General features: G+C 38.0%; 1 long non-coding RNA gene across 1 annotated transcript; it reads left to right on the plus strand.

The window, feature by feature from the left end:
- The first annotated feature begins 5,925 nt into the window (after positions 1-5,925).
- Positions 5,926-23,018, plus strand: LOC140697113 (uncharacterized). Its single transcript, XR_012073935.1, has 3 exons — positions 5,926-6,055; positions 20,444-20,586; positions 22,485-23,018. It is a non-coding gene; the product is annotated as an uncharacterized lncRNA (long non-coding RNA).
- Positions 23,019-23,716: the final 698 nt, after the last annotated feature.

Raw genomic sequence — 23,716 nt, forward strand, 5'->3', positions numbered from 1 at the left:
AAAAAGAAACAAAACAAAACAAAACAAACACATTCTACATGCCAGACACCATTCTAGGAACTTGTGAAGGTTACAGCCTAATCAAAGGGAGCAAAATTGTTTTATGTACTACGGTAATTTTTCACTTTCTACACATACCAGACTGAAGTAGGCATTTGTTTTTCTCAACCATTGTGTCACAAGCTCCCACACTTTCACACACATATACAGCAGCAAGATCCACCAACGGACACACATCTCCTAGTCTTTGACCTGGTGAACTTGTTTCTTTGGAATTCCAAAAAAAAAAAAAAAGTTTATGTTTTATTTTGCGTTCAGAAAGCAGATGGAAACTGAATGTTACTGACAGGTTTGGTCTTAGCGTGCTTGTCTCTGATCATAGGACCACACAAAATCCAAAGACCCCGCCAAAAATACCACTGTGACCTCACAATGGCCACAGTGCAGAGAGGCACAAATCAATCAATTTCAAGGGTCAGATGGGAGGAGTGAGGGGAGGGGAAAGAATGGCATTGCTGCTATTCCCCTTATAGCTTTCATAGATGGAAACACTGAATTAAACATCTATTTTGGTAAGTTCAGATTCACACCATTGAGTGCAGGTGAGCCAAGGCATAAGCTGTTCTTCCAAAAGAGGGAGCACCACAGAAGAGTCTGCTTAGACCAGCAGAGCTGCCTGGCCTTGTCTGCCCTACTCCACCTTCCCCAGAGCACTTACAATTTTATATAATGAACTCAAGGTGCTCAGACCCACAGTGGAGGTGATACAGTTCTCTGACCACTCCTTGAGACAAAATGCTTCTGGATGCAAGGGATAAGAAGTCCTTCATTATCTTGCTCATATTGAATGTTGCAGGGTCTTCTAATCCTGAACAACTCCTCCTGGTAGAACTAACATGATTCTGCTTTTAGATGTCAAAATTAAGATCCCCTTTCCAAAGGCAGGTATCCCAGCCCAGACTTCAGCAGCTGAGAGCTACTACCCCCTGAGGAGCACTCAGAGAACACATTCTCACCTTGTGATGACCTTTATAGTTTTACTCTACTTCCAAGTGTCCTTTATAGCTTTATTTGAATCCCAGTGACTACAGGGAAGACCTACTAGGGAGATGCAGGCTTTTATTAGAGCACGGTCCCCGGCTCCATAGGTTAGGATTTTCAGCAGGGGATTCGCCAGCCTCACAAAATGATGTTTGCCCTATAATTGCAGCGTCTCACTGTCAGAGAAGGAAACTAATCATTCCACTCTGGAATGATTCTGGGAGTATGATGGATTGGTGGAGCTCTCGTTGTTGCTTCCCTTTCTTCTCTATGTGTAAACGTTTGTGTCATTTTTTTTAATGTTTTTATTGATGTCAAGACGTTGACACAAAAACAAGACAAATAGCGTATGTTTGGGCTCCTAGTTTCCCACATCTCCCCATCTCCTTGAGCAGCTGGCATAGCTGGAGGACTGTTTACTCTATGGCTTATTTCCCCTTTATCTTTGATGTCCCAGGATGTCAAAGGTTGTAAATTTAATATTGATTTTATAAAGCAGTTTTACTCTAACATGTCAGATATGATTAGCTTCAACCTGGAAGAAGCTCAGCCACTGATCTGGATTTGCACGCAATGTGGCTCCCCAGCTCTCAGACTCTCTGAGTGAATGCTTTATTTATTAGAGTGGCAACGGTTTGTAAAGGCCAGGACAGTCCCAGCCCCCAGCCCTCAGCTCTCTCTGCTCTGAGCCTCCAGCACCTGGGCCCTTACATTAAGCTTGAAAATCTAAGTAGATCAGAGAGACGTATCATTTGCTGGCATGTCAACAGACAGAAGAGTTTATAGATCACATTATATCCCAGTGGCCATAACCAGAGAGAGAGGAATGAGAAGTCTTACTTGGGTTTTCCACCCCTCCCTTTCTTTAGTCCCCCAGTGCCCTCATGTTCCACTACCAGGGTGGGGGCTGTTGCCATAATAACAGTGATAAAAGCTGACATTTATTGAACACTTTCTATGTGATGATCACTTATTGAGTGTCAGGCACTGTACTAACAGTTTTCCATGCATCATCTCATTTAATGTTCACATGAGTCCCACGGCGTGAGTATATAGTATTATCATCATTGTTATTTAATACTGTTATTACTCTTATTGTACAGATAAAGGAACTAAAGAATGCCCAGGATCACACACTGTTGCAACTTTTGAGGTTGGAATTTAACCCCAAGCAGTATGACCACCCCTCCCCCAGAGTCCACATTCTCATCTCCAATACCATAATGAGTGATTTATCACAAAACTGGGAAAAGACACTTTTGCACCAATCATGCTGTGGCAACACCTTGGTTTAAGTTAATGTTCTCTGTTCTTATCTTTTGATACAAAGCAATCTTGAAGCAAAATAGTAGAATTTATCCCCAAATTCCACTTCCCCTCTTAAAAAGAGGTAGGCAACTGGTGTGTTCATCCCGCTCCACTGACCCTCTCTCCCTCCTCACACCTTGGAAAAACTCCTCCTTGGAAGATGAAGCTAAGGATGCTCACCACTTTGTGGCCGAAAGCTCCTCCTGAAGCCATGTGGCCATGTTTCTGCACACCAGCTGCTCAGTGCAGGTGCTGCAAAGGGGCCACACAGCCTTCCATCTGTGAGTGGGACACTAATATACCAAAGTATTAATCCTTCATTAACAATGTGTAATCAGTTGGGAAGACTTGCAATTAAAGGAACTGGATCACAGCCTTCTCACCTTGGGAAATCGCCACTCATTGTATTTTAACATTTCAGAGGCTAGTTCACCAGGAAGCTGATAGAGGGCACTTGGACATTTTATCTCCCAAGTTAAATACACTGCTTGAGCTTACCTGTGTGCCGAAGTCCTCCATTCTTCCCCCAAGGCTGAGATGGTCTGGGCAAGGAGCCTTCTGAGACTGCTTCTCCCAATATTTTCCTTCTTCCCTCTTCCTTGATTTTAACAGTAGGGGAAAGAACACATTAAGGCAAATTAAAGATAGTACCAAATTCTTTGATATGACTCCATTAAGAGGTAAGATCTCTACCCCAACCCTGTGACTCTGCGTGGGCTCTAAGACTGCTCTGACCAATAAAATACAGTAGAAGTAATGCTGAGCCCATTTCTGGGCCCAGACCTTAAGAGACCGACCAGCAGCATCCACCTCCACTTACTTGTCACACGTAAGTCCAACTATGCTGATGCAAAGATCATATGACAAGGCCCTGAGACTGTGTGGAGGGGGAGAGGGACCAAATATGTAAGCAAAGTTGTCTTGAACCATTAAGAGTAGCCCAGACACCAGCTGAATGTCATCAAGTGATGCCAATCAAAGAACAGAAGAAATGCCTGAATTCCTGACCCACAAAATTGTGAGATATAATAAAATGGAAGCTGTTTTACAGTAGTGGGTCAGGCAGCAGTAGAAAACAGGTACAGGCAGAGTTGCCAGAGAGGGATCACTTCAGCTTTTAAAGCTCCTGGACTTCCGGCACACACTCACAGATGGAAGACTGCTCCATTCAGCCTGACTCAAATGCATTCAAGCATAGAGAAGAGCATATTGTCTTCTCCAAATAACTCTTAATTTATGACTTGAGACCATTTCTGCAAGATAACCACTGGTGTGCTGCCCTGTGGCACAAGTACTCCCAACTGATTACACATTGTTAATGAAGGATTAATCCTTTGGTATACTAATGTCCCATAATTCACGGACCAGTTGGAACCCAGGACTAAGCAAAGCACACGGAGACCACGCTTTGTTTTCCCCTTTAATTTCCTCAGTTACCACATCATTTTCAATAGTCAGAAGGTAAATCTCATCACTTCAGAAGAGGCACATAGAAAGCCCTGCTCCCAGGTAGCTAAAGAAACACATTCTTTGTTGCAAGCCCTAAGAATTATGACGAAAAACATAAAGGTAGGCTCTTTTAGCTAATAGTTTCCAAATATAATTTCATTCCTCTATTTAATTTTATGTGTTTCAATGTATACTCTAAATGACTGTGAGAAGACAGTATATTTTGGAAACATAATGCACTTTTTTGAGTATTCGGTCTATTTGTCAAATCATAATATACTTTAATGGAAATGAGACAAATAGAAAACAATCCCAGAAAGAGAAATAAGGGAGAATTGATAAGTAGTCGATTTGGTTTCATCCTCAAACTATACTGGCCCAAAGTCTTTTTTGAAGGGCAGCTACTGTGGATGTGCTTATTTTCTACACTAAAGTTTCTGTTGTTTGTTTGTTGTCCAATAGAAATAAAACACAAAAGCTGGAGAGAAAACGTCTTTCAAGAGAATTCTATCCTCGAATTCGAGAGACAGATGTGCCAGCCCTTGACTACCCACACGCAGGTTATCACGGCTAGAAGTTTAGAGAAGAGACATTTACCTGCCTTTTATTTCAGACTTAACCTGACAATCACAGATCACAGAACTCAGAGATCTCTGTTGGCACTGAGAGATCAGTTTCTACATCACTAAAATGAGGTTGATATGCTTTGTTTTAGAAATTAAATTAGATTTAGGAAGGAAGAAGAGGAGTTACCCAAAAGACAAGGAAGGGAGGAGAAGAACCACAAAAACACAATGTCACTTCAAAGGCAGAGGAGAGAAAAACATTTTATCTGGGTGGTGGGATTTGGGGTGCTTTTTGTATTCTTTGTACTTTTATATGGATTAATTTTTTGTCTTTAATATGTGTCATCTATTTTAAAAATTAAACACTAGGAAGTCAGAAAAAGAATATATTTCAAAGAAGAAGTAGTCAAGGCAGGAAATCCCTCCATCCATCCCAAACCTTTTTATGGTGCATTGTTCTGTTGAGAGGAAACCTCCCAAGCACCAAAAAAAAAAAAAAAAAAAAAAAAAAAAAAGACTGGAAATACTGGTTCCTAGGAGTCCCCTCTAATAATTAATTGCTGAACTTTAAACCCATGGAGCTTCCTGATTTTCCCCCATTTTAAACAAATCTATGTACGGAGAAACTTGTGTTGGAATATTCTGAATTCAGAACTGAAGCAGTTTAGGGTAGTGATGCTGATTTCTTCAAATGTAACTGGAACGTTTTCAAGATTTTTCTAAGCTATACTGGATAAAATCTACAGATAAAAACTTTATACAATTTTTTTTCATGGTCACTGAGTGCTAATCAATACGGAGTTAAGACTCATTTTAGCATATCATAATACAAACACAGCCTAAGGGTACTAAGTGTAGCTTATCTTCACCTCATTTCACTTTATAAAATACTTAGTATTTCCTTCTTTATATTAAAAAATAAGGTTTCAAACTTAGGATGAACGAGCTTACATATTCTGCTTTATAAAGTGTGCAAGAAGTTTTACCAAATTCCTTTAGGCTGTATATGAGAAAAAAATTAAGACCACTGGTTTAATGGAAGACACAGAAGTTTCAGAGGCGTCAAAACCTGGTTTAACTGCCAAATTTGCCATGTATTATTAGCTGTGTGACTTGACGAAATTACTTCAACAGCATCCCCTGAAAAGTACAGAATGAACATCCTTTAAGCGGCAGACGCTGCGCTCACCACTGGGAATACAAAGAACATGGTACGAAAAGTCTCTCCCTCATCGTCTCTCTGGGCCTGCCTGTCCCCTACGTCAAATACCTACCTCACGAGCCTGCCGCAAAGATGGGGATGTGGTGTGCAGACAAGTGCACCATTACCTCTGATACTGTCACAACACAGAGTAAGAGTCTGTCCATTGCAGGAAAAACGAGGAAAGCAGGGGTTACTTTCTGTACCGGGGTCCTTATTTTCTCAGCGCACTTTTCACCTCAGCCACGCCAGCAGCGGCAACTCCGGCAGCGCGGGTGGGGCGGGGCCACGCCTGCCCGCGGCACCGACTTCCGGTCTGCACCCGCGCACGCGCAGCCTGCTGACGCTGACGCCGCCGCCGCAGAGGTTTGCCCTGAGCAGCCGTTCCTGGCCAAGTGAGATGTGGGCCCGAGGATGAAAGCCCAAGGTTCACTCGGTAAGGCCCCTCAGGCAAGAATCCGGTGGCCCACCCAGCCACCAACCCGGTGAAGTACGTTTGCATTGACTTTCCTGCCTTCTCGGTTTCCTTTCCCGGGTCTCACTCCCCGTCCCTGGATCACTTCCCTCATGGGCTGCAGGTATACGAGCCTTTGTCTGGGGCTTTGCTTTCGAGGGAAAACTACCTGTAGAAGAAAAATATTAACTAGGCAGAATTTTGTCATTGGAGTATGTAAAAGAAACCATATGATGAAATAGTATGCAACTATTAAAAAGAATGAGGTAAGTCATTCCAGTTAATGTGAAAAATTTCCATGACTTACTGTTTGGTAAAAGCAAGATGTAGCAGTTATGTAATATGAAATAAAACAACAACAAAAAAAATAGCCTCCCCCAAATCCTCCAATCTATATGTAAATATAATTATTTGAAAACACATCTGTATGCATTTACTTTTAAATTATACATAAGCTTTTCAAAGGATACATACTAGTTCATTAAATGTGATTGAGTGTAGGAATGGAAGGGAGGAGGTTAGTGAAATAAGGAAAAAGAGGTCCTCATTTTAAAAACCACCTGTAGGAGGTAATATTCCATTCAGGTAAAACCATACAAATATGAGTACGTGCCTATAATGGATGGAAAAAGAACTGTCCCCAGCGAGCTAATGGTAATCATCTCTGGGATATCAAATTTCAGGTATCATTTTACTTTCTTCCTCACACTTTCTTTTGTTTTAAATTTTACAATAAACATAGATTAATTATATAATCAGAAAAACATTATAGTAATAAATACCAAAACAAAACAAAAAAATGAAAAGGCAGTTTGACATATTGGTTAAGACTGCAGACTCTGGAGCCAGACAACTATATTCACATCTTGGCTCTGTCACTTATGATTGCATGATCTTGGGCAGGTTATTTCATTTCTTGGTGTTCAGTTTCCCTATCTGTAAAATGCAGTACCAACTTCATTGGGCTGTTAAGAAAATTAAATAGGAAATACAGGTAAGGCTTTCACAGTGGTGCCTAGCATCTAGTAAATGCTATATAAAGTTATTATCCTTTCTTTATAATTGATTATAGAAAGAAAAGTAGCTGAGGTCTTAAATGTTACAGCCTTTAGTTAGGCAGGAGGAGATATGCTTCACTGTTGTCATGGTTGGGTGACCATTCACACACAGCCACTCCACTTCTGCAGCTAAAGAAGAAAGAAAAAAAATAGAAGAGAGGAAGGAAAAAAAGGAGGGAGACAGAGATGAAGAAGGAGAACAAGGACAAGGAAAGAAGAAAAAGGAAAGAGAGAAAATAGCCCCCATAGGTTCCACTTGGATGCTGGTGGGACAGGGTAGACCTGGCAAACTTTGTCCTTTTCCCAAGCTTGGCCTGAAGGATTCTCTCCACAGATTCCTGGTCACCTCATTTCTTCCAAAAGGATGCAAGTTCATGTTGGTAATCTAGTTTTTTCTTAATTGAGATGCAACTGTTAGTATAGTACATTTTGCTGACATTTATGTCACACTTCCTAGATACCAGATAAAAAATACTTTTAATTAGTTATAAATGAGAATGTATACACAACCATTCTGAAGCTGTTTTCATCGAAGTTTTCTCCCAAGTACGATACACATGGCTTTAGTGCCAAGTCTTATTAACTGTGCAATGCGGTGTTCTGACACCGATGACACATTTCCCCATATCCAGTCACAAAAATACTTCTAATTAGCCATAAATGAGAATGTACACACAACATTTCTAGTAGCCACTCTGTTCCTATCAAAGTTCACATCGGAGAAAACTTAAACTGTTGCCACTGAGCTGCCTTGCTCCAAATCCAGCAACTCCTATTTCAGAAATGCTTAGAAAATGGAATCTTTAGATCTTGCTGGGTAAACAGATCTGAGGTAGATTTATTTCAACCCAAGTTCTTTATTTGAGGTACGTGTGCTCCTGAAACCAACTAAAATGCATACCATAAGCCATTTCAAAGGCAGTGATAATATTACTTGGTTAAATATTTTGGCTAGATTTCCTGTTTCCAAAGGCCTGGGCTTTGTATTCTGCGGCTTCTGCCTTTGCACATGGCAGTGGGGGTAGTATTAAGTGACACCACATCTGCCAACCTCCATAAGAACCAGGCCCCATAGGGAAGGCCCCCAGGCACCCATCCACCACTGTGAGCCATACGGATCGAGAACTCCAAACATCAGTAACCGCCTTCAGATTCCTGGACCTTGAACTTTCTTCAGGAATCCAGGCTGTAAGCCTCTTAAGATGATCACAGGCCTTCACGTACCTCCCCCAGTTCAAAGTGTGGAGTCTATAAAATCACTTATAGTTATAATTGAGATATTTTCCAAACTCAAGGCTGTGAAGCATTCTGATCTGCTGTTAGGTTTCTATATAATCTCTCCATCATTTTATAACAGGCTTTGTCTTTGGTTGCTCTTTGCAAGTGGCAATCCTTTACAAATCATAAGGCCATGATTTATGCACGGTACGTCACAGTGAAAGGGGGACTTTATGTGAGGGGAGGAAAAACAGTTCTGTTAAATTTTGCTTACTTTCACCACCTTTAAAAATTCACTAAGTAGGATTCTGCCTTTTACTTGCCGAAGTGTTTAAAACCCTTTTTAATGAAAAATTCTAATCCTATATAATCACACCATAAGTACTTTCTGTTCAAAGAGGAAACAGTGTTAAATTTTAATGCATACCTCTGGCAGGCTGTAATAAAAGTGTTCAGTCAGTTTTAAATCCGATTAGTGTAACTGTTACAGATTAGAGAAAAATCCCAAGTGATCGGAGCAAGTCCCAAACTCAAGGGAACTAATTTAGGGTCTGGGCCTGATCATGCCAGACTCCAAGAGAACATCAAGACTTATATTCAATTTGCCCAAAATTTGTTCAGAAGCTAATAAAATAAGATCCTGTACCAGGTATTGCAGGGATATAAAAACAAGCTTTCATGTAGGAGGCAAATGGGCCAGAATGCAACCCCTTGTCTGTTACCCAAGTGACACTATATCCTGGTTTATATTCTTTTCTCATGAAAATATTTACCTCGTGCTTCCTAATAGGTAGGTTCAGCTGTGTAGAGCAGGAATATCAAAAACATCTGAGAAGAAGCGCACACACACACACACACACACACTTAAATTTGTATTTATGAGACTTCCTTTCTACCCACCTCACTTCACCCTCCTCCATAGTCTAAAACGTGTGGAGGAGGGCATCATTATCTAAAGCCTATGAGTACACGCCAGAATGTACGAAGGCACCTGCAATGAGCATTTTAAACTATTACCTCAGTATTTGTAATCCCCACTTCATTCCAGGTGAGAACCACTAAGTTGGCTGGACTCAAAAATTAAGTGATTTGACATCAGGTCCTAGCTTTGCCACTTCCTAGTTTATGATCTTTGCCCTCTATAAGACTCAGTTTTTCATCTATAAGTTAAAAATCATTGTATCTACTTTTCCTGCATTTTAGGATTATTGTGAGCATCAAATTAATAAATCTGCAAAGTCTCATACAATGACATGGTATTAATACATCTGGATTAGAACACTTTGAAAGCAATACTGTTCATCTTGCTTTTATATACGTATCTTAAGTGATTGCATAGTGGATATTTAATGATAAATGTTGATTCGTATATGGATCCCTAAAACCTTGGGGACATAACAACGTATCCAACTAAGTTGTCAGGAAAAGTACTGAAATGTCCTCCACCTGAGATAACATTTGCCTACCAACTGCCTCCACTACCTGGACACATTTTAAAGACAATTCCTCTTGGAAAGGGCTGTGTGGGCTGTAATACCTCTGAAATGAGAGGCTTTGGGCTCCAGATGTGATTATTCACCAACTTTCTTCTTTCATGTTCTCTGATCTGTACCTCCAAATCAAGATGCTCACCTATACTTCTTCAAAGCCAAAAAGATATAACTCTGCCTCAGATAAATTAATGATTACTTACCAATAGAGACTACTTTTCACCTTTCAAACAAATCTAATGACAGAAAAGAAAAAAATTGATTCCTCATTAAAAAAGGACCAGGAAGGGGAAATGAAAGCCAAACACAAAGCCCCCACAGTAAGAAAAAAGACAGCAAAAAAATAAAAACAAGGATTCATGAATGCAGAAAGAAATTAAAACAAACCTGCAAGCCCTCATAAATACAGCAATCAGGCAGCTCCATGCATGCATCCCATATTTGAATTTTTATTTTACAGAAAGTATTTTTGTATCTGCTTTGCCTAAATTTGGCCTCTTACCAAAGCCTAATGACTCTACTTTATGTTAAGCTTTTCGAAGGATCTAAACTTAAAACTAGAAAAAAAAAACTGTTAATTTATCTTAGAGGAAAAGGTGTTATAATTTGAATGAAAAACAGCAAGCAGACAGATGAAAAGGAGCTGGCACAAAGCTCAGGCAATCAGTAACATTTTTTGTACCTGCAGGCTGAGAAATTGTCTCCAGTGTTGTACGATGTTGTTACCATCGCCTATTTTCACTTGTACATTAGGTTCAGGCGTAATTGTGTGAAGATTTGAATGTTCTCCACAGATTTACTATTTTAATAAGCTTATAATGTTAAAACACTATATGTGTTGACAGTGGTACTTACAGTGTATTAAGCAAACAAATCAAGTCATTTTCTTTAAAATGTTAAGCAGCCTAATTTGACCTTTCTGTAGGCCCGGTCAGTTCTGAAATGTTCCCTTATAATAGTCTTCTCTCTGACCTTTCTCTGTTTTATTCCATCCATCAACAAAGGTACTATCCTCACAGATCATATGACCTTATTATTCCAGAAACTGCCCTTGTTGTTTTGAAGGCTATGGAGGAGAGGGGGGCTACTGTGAGCTATACTCATGAATATTCATGGTAACCAAAAATATGCTCAGGTACCAGAAAGCATGTGTGATATCTAGTTCATAAATCTATTTTATGAAGTAAAATTCAGGGCTGAGTAGGATGTGACTGTATTAAAATAACAGGAGATATTAAATCCATGCACAAGTAAAAGGGAAAATTATTGGTATAGGTAATGCCAAGGTCAGAGGCACCTATAGGTTGACATTGAGTTCAGCATGGAAAAAGAGGGTAGCATCTCCAATTTTAGCAGATCCTTTGGTCTCTTTATTTTAAGAAATAATTAAATAGCATTTTAAAAAATCTGGGTTTGTTGTAAAAAAAAATACAAGCATGAAGGAAAAAAAACAATGATTCTACTATCTCTCAGAAATGATTTTTTGTTATTGATTTTATATCTCATTATTCCAGGCTGCTTCTTTGCGTGTTTGAATGAGTTAATCTGGCACAGACTGGTTTTTAAGTTTTTTTCACTTAATGTCTTATTAACATCTTTCCATGTGATTAAGTTTTATCCAACTACAATAACACTTTAATAACTGTATAATATTGCATTAAGGAACACTGTGTTGCCTGTGATTGGACATTAAGGTTGCCTCTACAACCCAGTTATAGCAAATTCTTTTTGAATAACTAAGCCTATCCATCTAGACTCCTCACAAGACATTTTGCAGCTCTTAAAGCCTCTGACTCTTGTGAATTTAGTAACTCAGACTTTTCTGTTGACTTCTATTTAATTTTAAGAATATATTACACACACACACACCTTTAGCCTCAAAACCCCTCAAAATAATTGCATCTACATCAATTAACATTTTACTTCTATAAGTCCATAATGTACACTTCATGTAATTTGTTTCTGGAACATCATCCTGAGAATAAATATATGAAATAATATACACACTTAAGAAACACGGCACAGTTACTTCCACCCAATCCAAAAACGTTTCATTTATTGATTGGTTCATTCAACAAGTACTTACTGAGCACCTGCTGTATAATTTGCACTATGCCGTATGCCATGGCAGAAATATTTAAGCATCCACACTGGGTATGTCTTTATTTCAAAGCCAGAGCCATCAGAAAATGTTTATGTTTTTCCTGTATCTTCCTCAAATATCAGAAGCAATGCTTAATTTATATTATATAAAGATGTCACTCTACTTTTGAGTGGCATAAGGACCTTTTCAGCTTGTTGACCAATTAATTAATAACAAGAAATTTTAACAAATCTCTCTTGACAAAAGTATACTCTGTACCAATCTATACTTCTGTGGGCCCTTAGATAACAGCCAGTAGGTATCAGTTATGCCTAGAAGCTAATCTTGATAAATGAGATGGGCAAACGATCAGTTACATTAACAATCTTTAAGAGTCTCGTCACCTCCCCTTGAAGTTTTAGGACCAGTCCATCAAGAGCATCCAATACGACTCTTGCATATCTTCATGCTAAACTGTCTTCCTTTCTTCCATCATTTCACTTTTTAGTATGTCTACCTTTACCTTCTCAGCTCTAAATCTAAGATTCCACCCATCCTATCTCCCAGCCTTCAGACAGCCTTCCAAATTCCCATCAGACTAAACAATGGCCCTCTCCCAGTGAATACTTCAAAGAACACTCAAAGCTGGCCACCTTCTCAAAATCATTCCTGACTGATTAGAATGAAAAGCAGCTTTCCAAAGAGTTCCATCTCAACAGCATGCCATTCCCCATGGAAAGTGTATTTGGCTATAGATAGTGTTGTTACATATGTATGAGAATATGTTTTACTTATTCACCTGCCTTTTTTCAGCCTGATTGTGAGCCCCTAAAGACTGAGAACATGTTTTTCCTCCATTCTATAATAATCCCACCCCCACAGAGTCACACTGCTAAATGTTGGTGCCGCCTTTCTTCAAGGCAGCTATCAGTAATTAACAACACTTTAACTGGCTAGGTCTAAATACAGATTTTTAGAGGTGGGAGGCAACATTAGAGGTTATCTAGTCCGTCACCTTCTTTTTTTCTTAAGGCACACATTTATTTAATATTTAGTACATGCCAGACACTGTGCTGAGCTCTTTATGTGAATTATCTCACATGATCCTCACAAAAGCTTGTGGGATAGGAACTCCAAATATCCCTATTTTTTGTGTCCATATCAAAATCTTCCTTATGCCTTTTCACAATAAAGTATGCATAAATGAATGGATAGTAATAGTTCAATTTAGAATCAGGACTAGAGTAGAACAGGAGAGGCACCTGGGAAACAAAATTTAAGGAAGCACGCTCAGGGTTTTATAAGCACCTCCTTACATTTCTCACTCTAGGTGCCTGTCTTGTCTCACCCTAATATCAGCCCTAGCCAAAACCTTACTGCATGTTGATTTCTTCTCTAACTATATTTATACGTTTAATACTCACAATAGCTCTATGAGATAGGTAGTAGTATCCTTATTTACAAATGAGGAAGCATAATTAATATGCCTAAGGCCTCACAGTTAGTCAGTGGCGGGGATGGGATTCAAATTCAAGTAGCTTGGTTAGAGATAGATAGATAATTGTATAAATAAATAAATTAAAGAAGGAATGAATGACTATCCAGGCAACACTGAAAGTTCTAAGCAGACCTGATCCCTCAATCCTGATTTTCTGATCTTAGTCTAGTACAGTTCTCCCATACCTCTGAACGTCATCAACCCATCTTTGGTGGGTTATCAAATTAAATGTGAGCAATTACTGACTTTTCTCCAATTGTGCAAACAATAATTTTCATAAAACAGGTAATAAAAATAGTTGAATCAAATACATGTCTATAATTTCTAACATTAATGAAATTTTTCCTGCAAATTATTTAATCTCCACAGTTGGGTCAAAGTCAAATTTTCAAACTATTAAAAAAATTATGAACTATATGTACAATTGTATGCTAACAAGCCCATTTTCTACCAAAAGTCATAGGTCCAGGTACCTGCTCAGATCCTTTCCTGGCCTACTTTCTAGGCTGTGGTAATATTTTAGCAGATTCATATCTCAGAGCAATAGAGAATGTCTTCATCTAATGTTTCTAATGGGATCTAATGCTCCACAGAATATAAGGTTGTTGCCACATCTTCCATGGAATCTTTTTGCTCCACCTTAAAGCTTTCTGCTCTCAGTAAGAATATCCCTTCTCTGACTTTCTATTACCTTTGCACATTGCAGAAATCCTATCCACATTCCTGGATAATGAAGTTTATAATACTTGCTTCTCTGTAAAAATCAGGCAGTTTGATAAGTTCTCCTATACTAGTTATCATCAGTACTGGCTTAGATTTTTTAATTTCCTAATCTTTGACTCCTAGAAATGAATCTGATTGGCCCAGATCATTTTTCCATCCAGGCCAAAGTTACCTATGACTAGATGCCTATGGACTTACTCCCCTTAAATTAAGGGTCCACCTCTTATCTAATCAAATGAGGCCAGAGACAGGGTACCATAAATGAGAATTTGGCAATTTAGGGCAGCTTCATACCAAATGGTACAGATTAGGAAAGTGAAATATGTAAAGCAGAGTGAGGGTTTTTTTTTTAATACTTTGATGTGTTATTTCAGGAACATTTTGGTGGTAGAGGGAGTCTGTGTGAATGAATTAATAATAAGTTGATTTTTAAAAACTCCTCAGTGACTGTTACTCTTTAAACAAAAAACTAGATCAATGGATAGACTTAGAGATACCAGAAAAATATTGTCATCAGAAAAATGTGAAGAAGGCTTCTGTAGCACAACTGTCATAAATGGGTTAGAACACGTGATATGCTGTATATTATAGCACCTAGATATGAACACATGAAACTGATGTCAGTCCTAAGAGTACATCCAAGAAGTTCTTAGACAAATGTGTCAAAATTTCATAGTTGGATTGATCATTTAAAATATCAGCCATTTTATGTGAATGTATTTATATATGTTTCATGTCTTCTTCCTAGAATAACAGTGTCTGAAGACAATGCTTTGCTTTCCAAGGTTAGCCTTGTATAGCATCTAACCCCACACATCAATCCAGACAGTAAATAAATGATATACTATAAAATGTTAAGAAATACAAATATCTTTACTTTCCATGTTTACTTTTTATACTTTTATTTTTTAACACATTTCACTATTTCAGGCAATAAATAGTGAGCCAGTACAGTGAAATGGAACAAGTATAAATTTTGGAGCTAGACAGAACTGATTTTGAATACTCCTGTGTGGTCTTTAGAAATCACTTACCTGCTTTAATCTAAGTGATCTCATTTTTGTAAATTTTTATGAGGATTAGCCATATTGTAGGTAAAAATTATTCAATGACAGCATTTGTCACACACTCAGTGTGTAGTAACTTTTATGATTTTATCAGGAATATGTTTGGAACAGAATCATCATAGTGTAGAAACTATGACAACTTGATATAACATCACAAATTTAATTAAAATGTGGCCAACTTAGACAAATCAAGTATTGAAGAGTCATGTATCAGCCAGGATAGGCTAAATTATGCTGAGGTAACAAATGAAAAACCCAGCTTGTGGAAGCTCAACTTCAGCTACTCAGGGATTGGGGCTGACAGAGGCACTACCTTCTAATATCTGCTCCTTCTGGAACATGCAAACTCCTCCTCACCAGCAGGGTCAGAGAGCCCTAGGGGGTCTCACATTGTTAAGAACATATTGGCAAAGGAAACGACATCCATCGCTTTCACCTACAACCAGTTGCAAAAACTAGTCAGCAAGGCCCTATCTAACTGCAAGATGGTAGAGAAATGTAATCCTCCCATTTACTTGGGTCAGACATTGTGAGCACTAAAAGGCTCTATCATAAGACATGTCTCTTTGTCTAGAAGTCTATTAGAAAGTTCAGTTCTGCAGACAGCTGAATGGCTATTTCCCCAAGCTGGTTTTATTCTCATTGTTAAAGAAACCATAGAAATAAGTTTATAATTAATTCTTTTTAAATTTTTAAAGAAATACATTTTATCCTCATTCTGACTTAGCCCAGGCTGATCTGGTACTTGGCCAGTTTGGGTAAGGAAAAGAATTACGAATAATCATTGCTGGAGTTGCCTTGAGTATGCCAAAATGAAAGAAATTGTCATTCAGAAAGAAACCTTGCACAACAAAGTGTTAAGTGAAATACTACCAGGCAAAATAAGGTAATGCTCTTTTGCTGTCTAGCACCACATAAGATGCTAACTGAAAGAGTAAATAAAAACACTCAACTTGCATTTAGCTTTCATAATTTACCTTCTGCAAGGTTGATTTAGAGTATGCAGAATATGCCACATTATTTAGGCTGTAAAAAGGAGCTGCTTTACACTACCTGCCATGTACAATTATAATAATCTGTCAGACAAATATAATTACAGAGTGTGATGTCTGTTTGAGTGTGAAGGCTTTGATTGTGTGGTATTGTCTGCTCTACACAGTAGCACAGCATAAACAATTGTACTCTGTGGTAACTCTCAGCCAGGACTAATGCTCTGCATCAGGAACGCCCCATCTAACAGCACAGATGGTTGGGTTTGGGTTTAAGATTGTTGGCTTTGTTTGTTTGTTTTTTCCCCTAGGGCTTTTTCAAGGGCAAACTTGACCACAGTAAGCCTTATGCAATACAATGTGGTAGGTCTCTGAGATATTGTTAATAAATCATAAAAGTGAATAAGAATGGAAGACTAAGGCAGGGTATGGTCAATTAACAAGTACTAGCCATTTTAATGATGAAAAGTAGGTTGAGAAAGGAAAGCATGGATCACTTTGATGATTCAAAAATAATTAGGTGACATTCCATGGATTTAAAAGTTTAAGTTGTTATTTTACAGAGTAAGTTGTGATTGTAATTTTTTATTAGGCTGTCAACACCAGCTGGTAAACTAGAAAAGGTAACCCATCATTAGAGTCTTACATGCTGGTACTTATTAGTAAAAGAAATTTGAGGTATGTTTGATTTTAAATTAGTTAATGATCTCCTTGCCATACCATCTATACTAAGTTAGATCAGGCTCTCTTAAATTTATTTTTCAACTGATGATCTTCTGATCAGGATGACCTTATTACCCAGAGACTTTGCTGTGGAATTTCTCCACAGAGGACCTCTTTTTCTCTTTAAAATGAGACCTGCCTAGATGAGATTAAGAAGTATTCATTTACCAGATTCTGCTCTGTTGTAATTCATGTGGTAGAGAAGTTTAATATTGTAATCCAAAACAGTGCACCTAAATAAGTGGTCAGCCCAAAGGGACAATCTGAATTTGGCTTCTTGTTTTCTTTGAAATTATAAATATATAATGTTCTGATGATATCTGAACCAGCTCAGAAAGATCAGCTTTGCACTAGGAGCATGAGTTTCTCTTATCTCTAGAAGAGTACTAATATTCTATCCCTTCTGGCAATATGGAAAAAGAATCCCAGATATTAGTTCTTATACAGCTCATAATCTTCATGCTATAGATGTGAAAGAATTTTCTTGATAAATCCATCATTGAAAAGGAATATTATTTTCATAATGTTTCAGTGTTTGAGCCTTCCAATTATAGGTTCCATGGAATATAACAAATCTATCATAAAATAATCACAGAATCATGAAATCTTTGCAATTGAAAAGACCTCTCTCTCTGCCCAAGTAGAAAAGATTACTTCATCTCTTAGACTTCACTGTACCCCGTATAGCATTTTCTCATGGTTGTTCCAAGGATAATATGCCTATACCTCTGTTGGTCTACAAATTCTTTGAGACCAGAGATCAAACTCTATTCCTCTTTGCCTTCATAATGCTTTAAATAGTACCTAGGATAGCATAAATAGCTGAACTGATAGATGGATAGATGAAAGAAAAAAATCCAATATTGTAATGGTGGATATTTGTTGGACCCTTTCCGGCATCCATTTCTTCCCTTCCTTTCTTTTCCAACAATTTTAATTTCTTTTTGAAGATTCAAGTGGAATATATAATTTGGGTTAAACCAATCATCACTTTCCATCCAGCTAAAGCAAGTTTTTGGCTCTGTCTTAAGCACATGACCCAACTAAATATTTCCATTCAGAATGAATTTCAGGATTATTTCTGGGAAGGAATAGACAACGATGGCTTTTGCTGGGTGTAAATGTGGAAACGTGCAGTCCTGGCAGCCATCTCAGGACCAACAGGAGACCAAGTTTTAGGATGAAGCCAACATTAAGAAAGATACAACAGAGACAAAGAAAATCTCTGGGTTTTTCACCTACAGAAAAAGAAACAAAGAAGAAGAAAAGAAAATTCCCTTTCATGTAATCTTGGGTCAAATTTTCTGTTTCCTACAATACAGAACATCCTGATACAATTGGAAATATTACCATTGAACAAATGTGAGTTGAACAAACACAGGGTACTTCAGAAATATTGGCAAGCCCTAATGCAAACTCTTCCATAAACCACAAATTGAAAGTGATGACCACCCCTAATTTCCATTTCCCACTAAAAGGCACCAGGGCTTCCTAAAGAAATGATTGATTCCAGGCCTTGTGTAAGAAGTGTACAAGTTGAGTCTGGGACATCCAGTTATGCCCAGGGCAGGAAAGTTCTTAAAAGCTACAGCGTCAAAGAACTAAGGAGCCAATTTGGAAAGTCTCCCTCTGACCAAAAATGGGACAACTTGAGCATCAAAAATAATAATGGTGTTGATGATGATAAGTGCTATGGATTGAAAGGAATCAAATATGTTAAAATCCATGCATTTGTAATGGTACTAGAGGAAACAAACCTCATAGAACTTAGAGACCATTGGGAGACCACCCAAATAAAGAGAAACAATCAAACATTTGTTTGTTGCCTTTCTTGTGTGAACTGTGCTTCAGGGAGAAATAATTGTTGTTGAGGAAAAGTTCCTCTCTATAGACATATTCCAGCCAATCAATGAAGAAAATCCCATGTTGCAAACCCTTAATGAAGTAATGGATCTAGGCAAAAACATGTGTGGCTGCTAACATTTCCCAAAATAGAAATAGCCATACATTATGTGTCTCTTCATGAAAGTGTACTATACCATGTGTGGTGGTATTGTTGCCAAATAATCAAACCTGAGTCAGATCAAACCTCTTAACCTAACCACTATTTCATAGGAAATTAAAAAAAGATACAATCAACAAAATCCAAAATGTTGGAAGCTGTATAGAGAAAATGACTCATTTTTGTAAACAAATCACAGGGAAAAAAACATAACTTAAGGATTAAAAAGTTCTTAAGAGACATAAATGTAATGTGCAGACTTTGTTGACATTCTGATTTGAACAAACTAATCATAAAAAATAGACAATCAGAAATTTGGAGGCTGACTGGATGTTTGATGATAGTAAGAGATTAATTTTATAGGTGTGATATGGTACCATCATTATGATTTTTTAAAGATTCTTTATCTTTTATAGATTCATGCAGAAGTAGATACAGATGCAAAGATGCAGTGTGTTTAATACAGTAGTAATGGGGGAGAGGGAAAGTAAAGATGCAGCAAGACAGACTATGAGTTCATTGTTGAAGCTAAGTGATTGGTATACGAGGATTTGTTACACCGTTCTTCTACTCTTGGGTAATATTTAGGATTTTCCACAATGAAAAATTTTAAAGTACATAATTTCATCATTATTCAAGATCATACACACTTGCCAGCCTTCGTTGTTCTCGCATAAACAGGCTATTAGCCTTCAATCACATTCTAATTTCTCCACATTCTAATTCACCCACATACCTAACCACAGTCACCAATATCTGCATACCTTCTTCCCAGACAATGGGCATTATCCCACACATGCACACTCATCCTCATGGAGGTGTCACAGCAAATCCATCATTCTCCCAGCCAACACACAAAGACTTCATTTTTATAGACATGGTTTTCTTCCATTCATTATATCATACCTCTGTTCTACTTCCCCAGCACCGTTCATTCCAGTTCCCATAATCCCTCTTTAGAAACAAACTATATCCCGTAACTCATGCAGATATGCATATAGCCAGCGCTAGGTTGAAGCGTTCCAACATCCACCTTTCTTTGGGCCTCTATACATAATCTGGCTCAGTCTAAACCTCTTAAGTGAAATGCTCTCCTGGAAATAAAACCTGCTTTCTATGTTCTTCTATTTTATTTAAAACTCAATACAAAGCAGTGGTCCCCAAAGTAAAGTTATGCTGGAGTTAGGTTCACACAATTTCCCTGAAATGTAATACGAGATTTAAACACAGATGATGTGACTGGTTAATAAATGTCACCATTGAGTGGCTTTGTTCACCTAATAATATCATTCAGATCATTATAAACAAATTGAAGGGGTTCTTATGTGAAACAAACACGGCAGGACTTATTTCTGCGTAACACAAGACGGAGGCAGGGCAGCCAATCCTAACGTCCTGAGAGAAGGGGCAAGGCCTGCGTGCAGCTTTGTGGTATCCCGGGAGGATTTTCTTTCCAAATATAAAATTCATGCCATGCTCACAGGCAGAACCTTAGAACAGTCATAATGATCTAATGGCAGCATTACTATGGAAGGCTGCTACTAATACTTTGAACTACTGCCGTTCTATACAGATCCAAGGATATGATTTCAAAGCTCATGTGGAATGAAGACTGCCCCAACTGAAAGCAATCCACCTGAGTAAAAAAGAGGGGAAAGAAAAGAACAGAGCAGAATGCAACTGAAGCCCCCAATTTAGGATTTCTAGGATGAAGAGGTCGGGAGTTGGCTCTTTGATTGTGGGGTTTCTTTTATTACTGTTGTAGTTTGGGGAGGCAGTGGCAAAGAAAGAGAAAATGTCTCTAAATTAGAAGGCATTGCCTGCCTCTGACTTTTTGAATTACCTCTAACTTAAAGATTATAATGTGTTTATTTCCCTTTTCTGAGGAGAGAGAGATAGTAATTGCCTCCATCACCCTCACACTGTCCTCCTTCTGCTATATGGGGGACAAGAGCTCATTGGTGACAACTCCCTTGTATTCAGTCTTGCTTCAACACGGATGGCAAAAAGAAAAGGAAAGAAATACTATTTTAACTGCAGAAGAGTTGGGAACCCCCTGTAAGTCCAACCTAATAAACATCCAAGGCTTGTTGGGCCTGTCACTTGACATTTAGACAGAAAGACTATTGTTGTATTTCTAGAAATCAAAGGAAACATCAGATCCTTTGCAAACAAGAAAACTGTAACATTTCAAATAACAGTTAAGTGCCTGTATTTATAGGTAACGTTCACTGTTTCAAATCTAACCCTACAATTCTTTTGGAAAGAGGTTCTGACAGAGCTAACAGGACTGGAAAAAAAAACACATCATATATATATGTACAGTTTTTAAGTGATGCTGAAATTTCCTTTCATTCTTTGAATGATTTGCAGTTGGAATTCATAATTTTAGCACTATTTCTCACATATAATGCCAAATTTGGTAACACCAATTTAAGGAGCATTGTAACATGTGTTTAAGATACATTGAGCTCTTTGGAGAAAAAGTGCTATAGAAATCTAATAAATAGTAAGTAGATGATTGACAAAGGATAGTATTAGGAGCTCGTTTTTGAAACTTTATAAAAATACATGTATTTGAGTTCATTCTCAGCTAGTTTAGTCTCCTTGGCAGGTGATATGTAGGGATCCCATATGCCACGGATTTTAAGATTCTGGAGTGTATGAAGAAAAAGGTCATGGCCTACAGAAGCTCATTCTGAGATTGGAATAGTTCTTAACAAGAATCCAAGCAGGAATCCCAGTTTTGGCCTTGAAAATGCATTCACTTATGCTTTTTGGAATGTGAAAGAAATTTAAAATATATAAAAAGTAGTTATAAAGGGCGGCTGGATTCAACCACATGGCCAAATTTGAATCAGCAAACTGACATTCTCTGAGATAACACACATTATGTCCTTTAAAATTAAAAAAGGAAAGCAAGAGCCAAGTATCATTACTCATTTGTTATTTTGTGAGCTGGTTCAACTCAAGAGTGCATAATTTTCTGGTTATAATGCAAACTAAGGAAGGATGAGAGCCAGATATAAACAATCTCCTCCTTCTGGAGTAAAATATATAGCTATCCAGGGATTCAGTGTGATTATGAAAAGAGATCAGATGCTTTGATTCTTGGCTGCTACAGGACCTGGCTTAGCAACCTATAGGATGATCATCAGAGAGGTAAAGATGAAAGGATGAAAGTAAAGTGCTTTGTAAGTAAGCAAAAGTGAGGACAAGTTTATCATAAGCAAAGTAAGCCAATGAGGGTGTGGGAAGAGGTTTCTCCAGAAAACCAGTGTTCTGTCATTCAAACTAAAGCATGACATTTGAACCTTCACATAGAAGCATGAGTTTCTAATGCATTAGGCTTTGAGGTTATATATTAAACAAGTTCTTACCCTTTTTTTCCCTTCGGTAATTTTGTTGACTATTATGTATTACCAGTGTGTACACACAGCATTTATAGCAATTGATTAACACATGTATTTTGCAGAGATGTTTTATGTAAGCCAGCTAAATAATACCCTTCATACATGACTCTAAATTTAAAGACAAATCTAGAAATGTTGTTCATGTTAGTGTCATTTGTTATATTGAAGTTGTCCTGATCATTTAATTTGCCTGTTTTCTAGGGTTATAAACATTTTATATACAATCACACCATGGATGGCTTGATCCTGCAGCATCTTTTTATTCTAAAGAGGAATATAATATATATATTCCTCCCTAATGATAAGAGAGAGAGGCACCCATCTTGAGACCATAAGGAAACAAGTTTGAAAACCAAGCCAACATACAAAGGATGAGCGAGCAGAGAGAAGGAAAGACCCTGAATCATCACTGACATTGCTATGCTATAAACCAACCCAAGAATTGTCTCGTACCCCTGAACCTTCTCTTATATGAGATCAACAGACCCTTTTATTGTGGGGGCTACTTTCTAGTTAGGTATTCTGTTTTTTTGCAGTAGAAAGCGTCAGAACCAATTAGGATTGGGGTTTCAAAACCCTAATCTCTGAAAGACTCAGAGCATAAAGTTTATGCCAAAAGATTTGGAAGCAAAGTTTGAAGTCAGTTTGATCTAAAAACTGATCCCTTGGGGCAGAGAAAGAGAGAAATAAAGTAAATAAATAAATAAATAATAAAAGTAAAATAGAGAAAACTAAGACATTGATATTTCCTGAGAAAAGGTCTGCTCAACCCCTGTCCTAATCTCAGAGAGGAAAGGGAACAAGAGAAATTCCAGTTAAATGTTTCCTGAGGGTAGGTAGAAGTAGTCAAGAGAAAGCCAAGTCCGAGTAGCTTGTGGTCTTGATCAGGAGGGTGTAGCCATTTGAATGCACAGTAAATAGAGCCCAGGCGGGAATGAGGAATCTTAGAGGTACAGTCTGGGCAACTTGAGACCAGACATATCCCATGCCCCACCACCACCAGCATTAGCACTTCATAACCTGCCTGGACTCTACACACAATCTTCGGGGGGTGGGGTGGAGGTGGAAGTTGGGTAAGAGACCCAATTTGATTAAATTTAGTTTCTGATGAAATAAGAGCTAAAAATTGAAATTTTAGAAAAATAAATGTCCAGACCTGAGATTATGTTTGACAATTATACTCACTACTTAGTTAATTAATTGCTGATAATAGTGATTGAATACCAGTTTCTTTAGAAGTTCACAGTCTACTAGAGAAGAAAGGCAAGCAAACAATTAGCTATGATATGGGAAACATTTGATAGATAAACCTGCAAGGTGACATGATTTCACAGAGTGGGAGTAGGGGTGGGGAGTGCAACTTTAGCTGAATTTCGAAGGACAAAAAACAGTTAACCCCAAATGATGTGGGGACATGGTGAATTCTGTTTTGG

The sequence above is a fragment of the Vicugna pacos genome, chromosome 6 (assembly GCF_048564905.1).
Source record: "Vicugna pacos chromosome 6, VicPac4, whole genome shotgun sequence".
Classification (NCBI taxonomy): Eukaryota; Metazoa; Chordata; class Mammalia; order Artiodactyla; family Camelidae; genus Vicugna; species Vicugna pacos.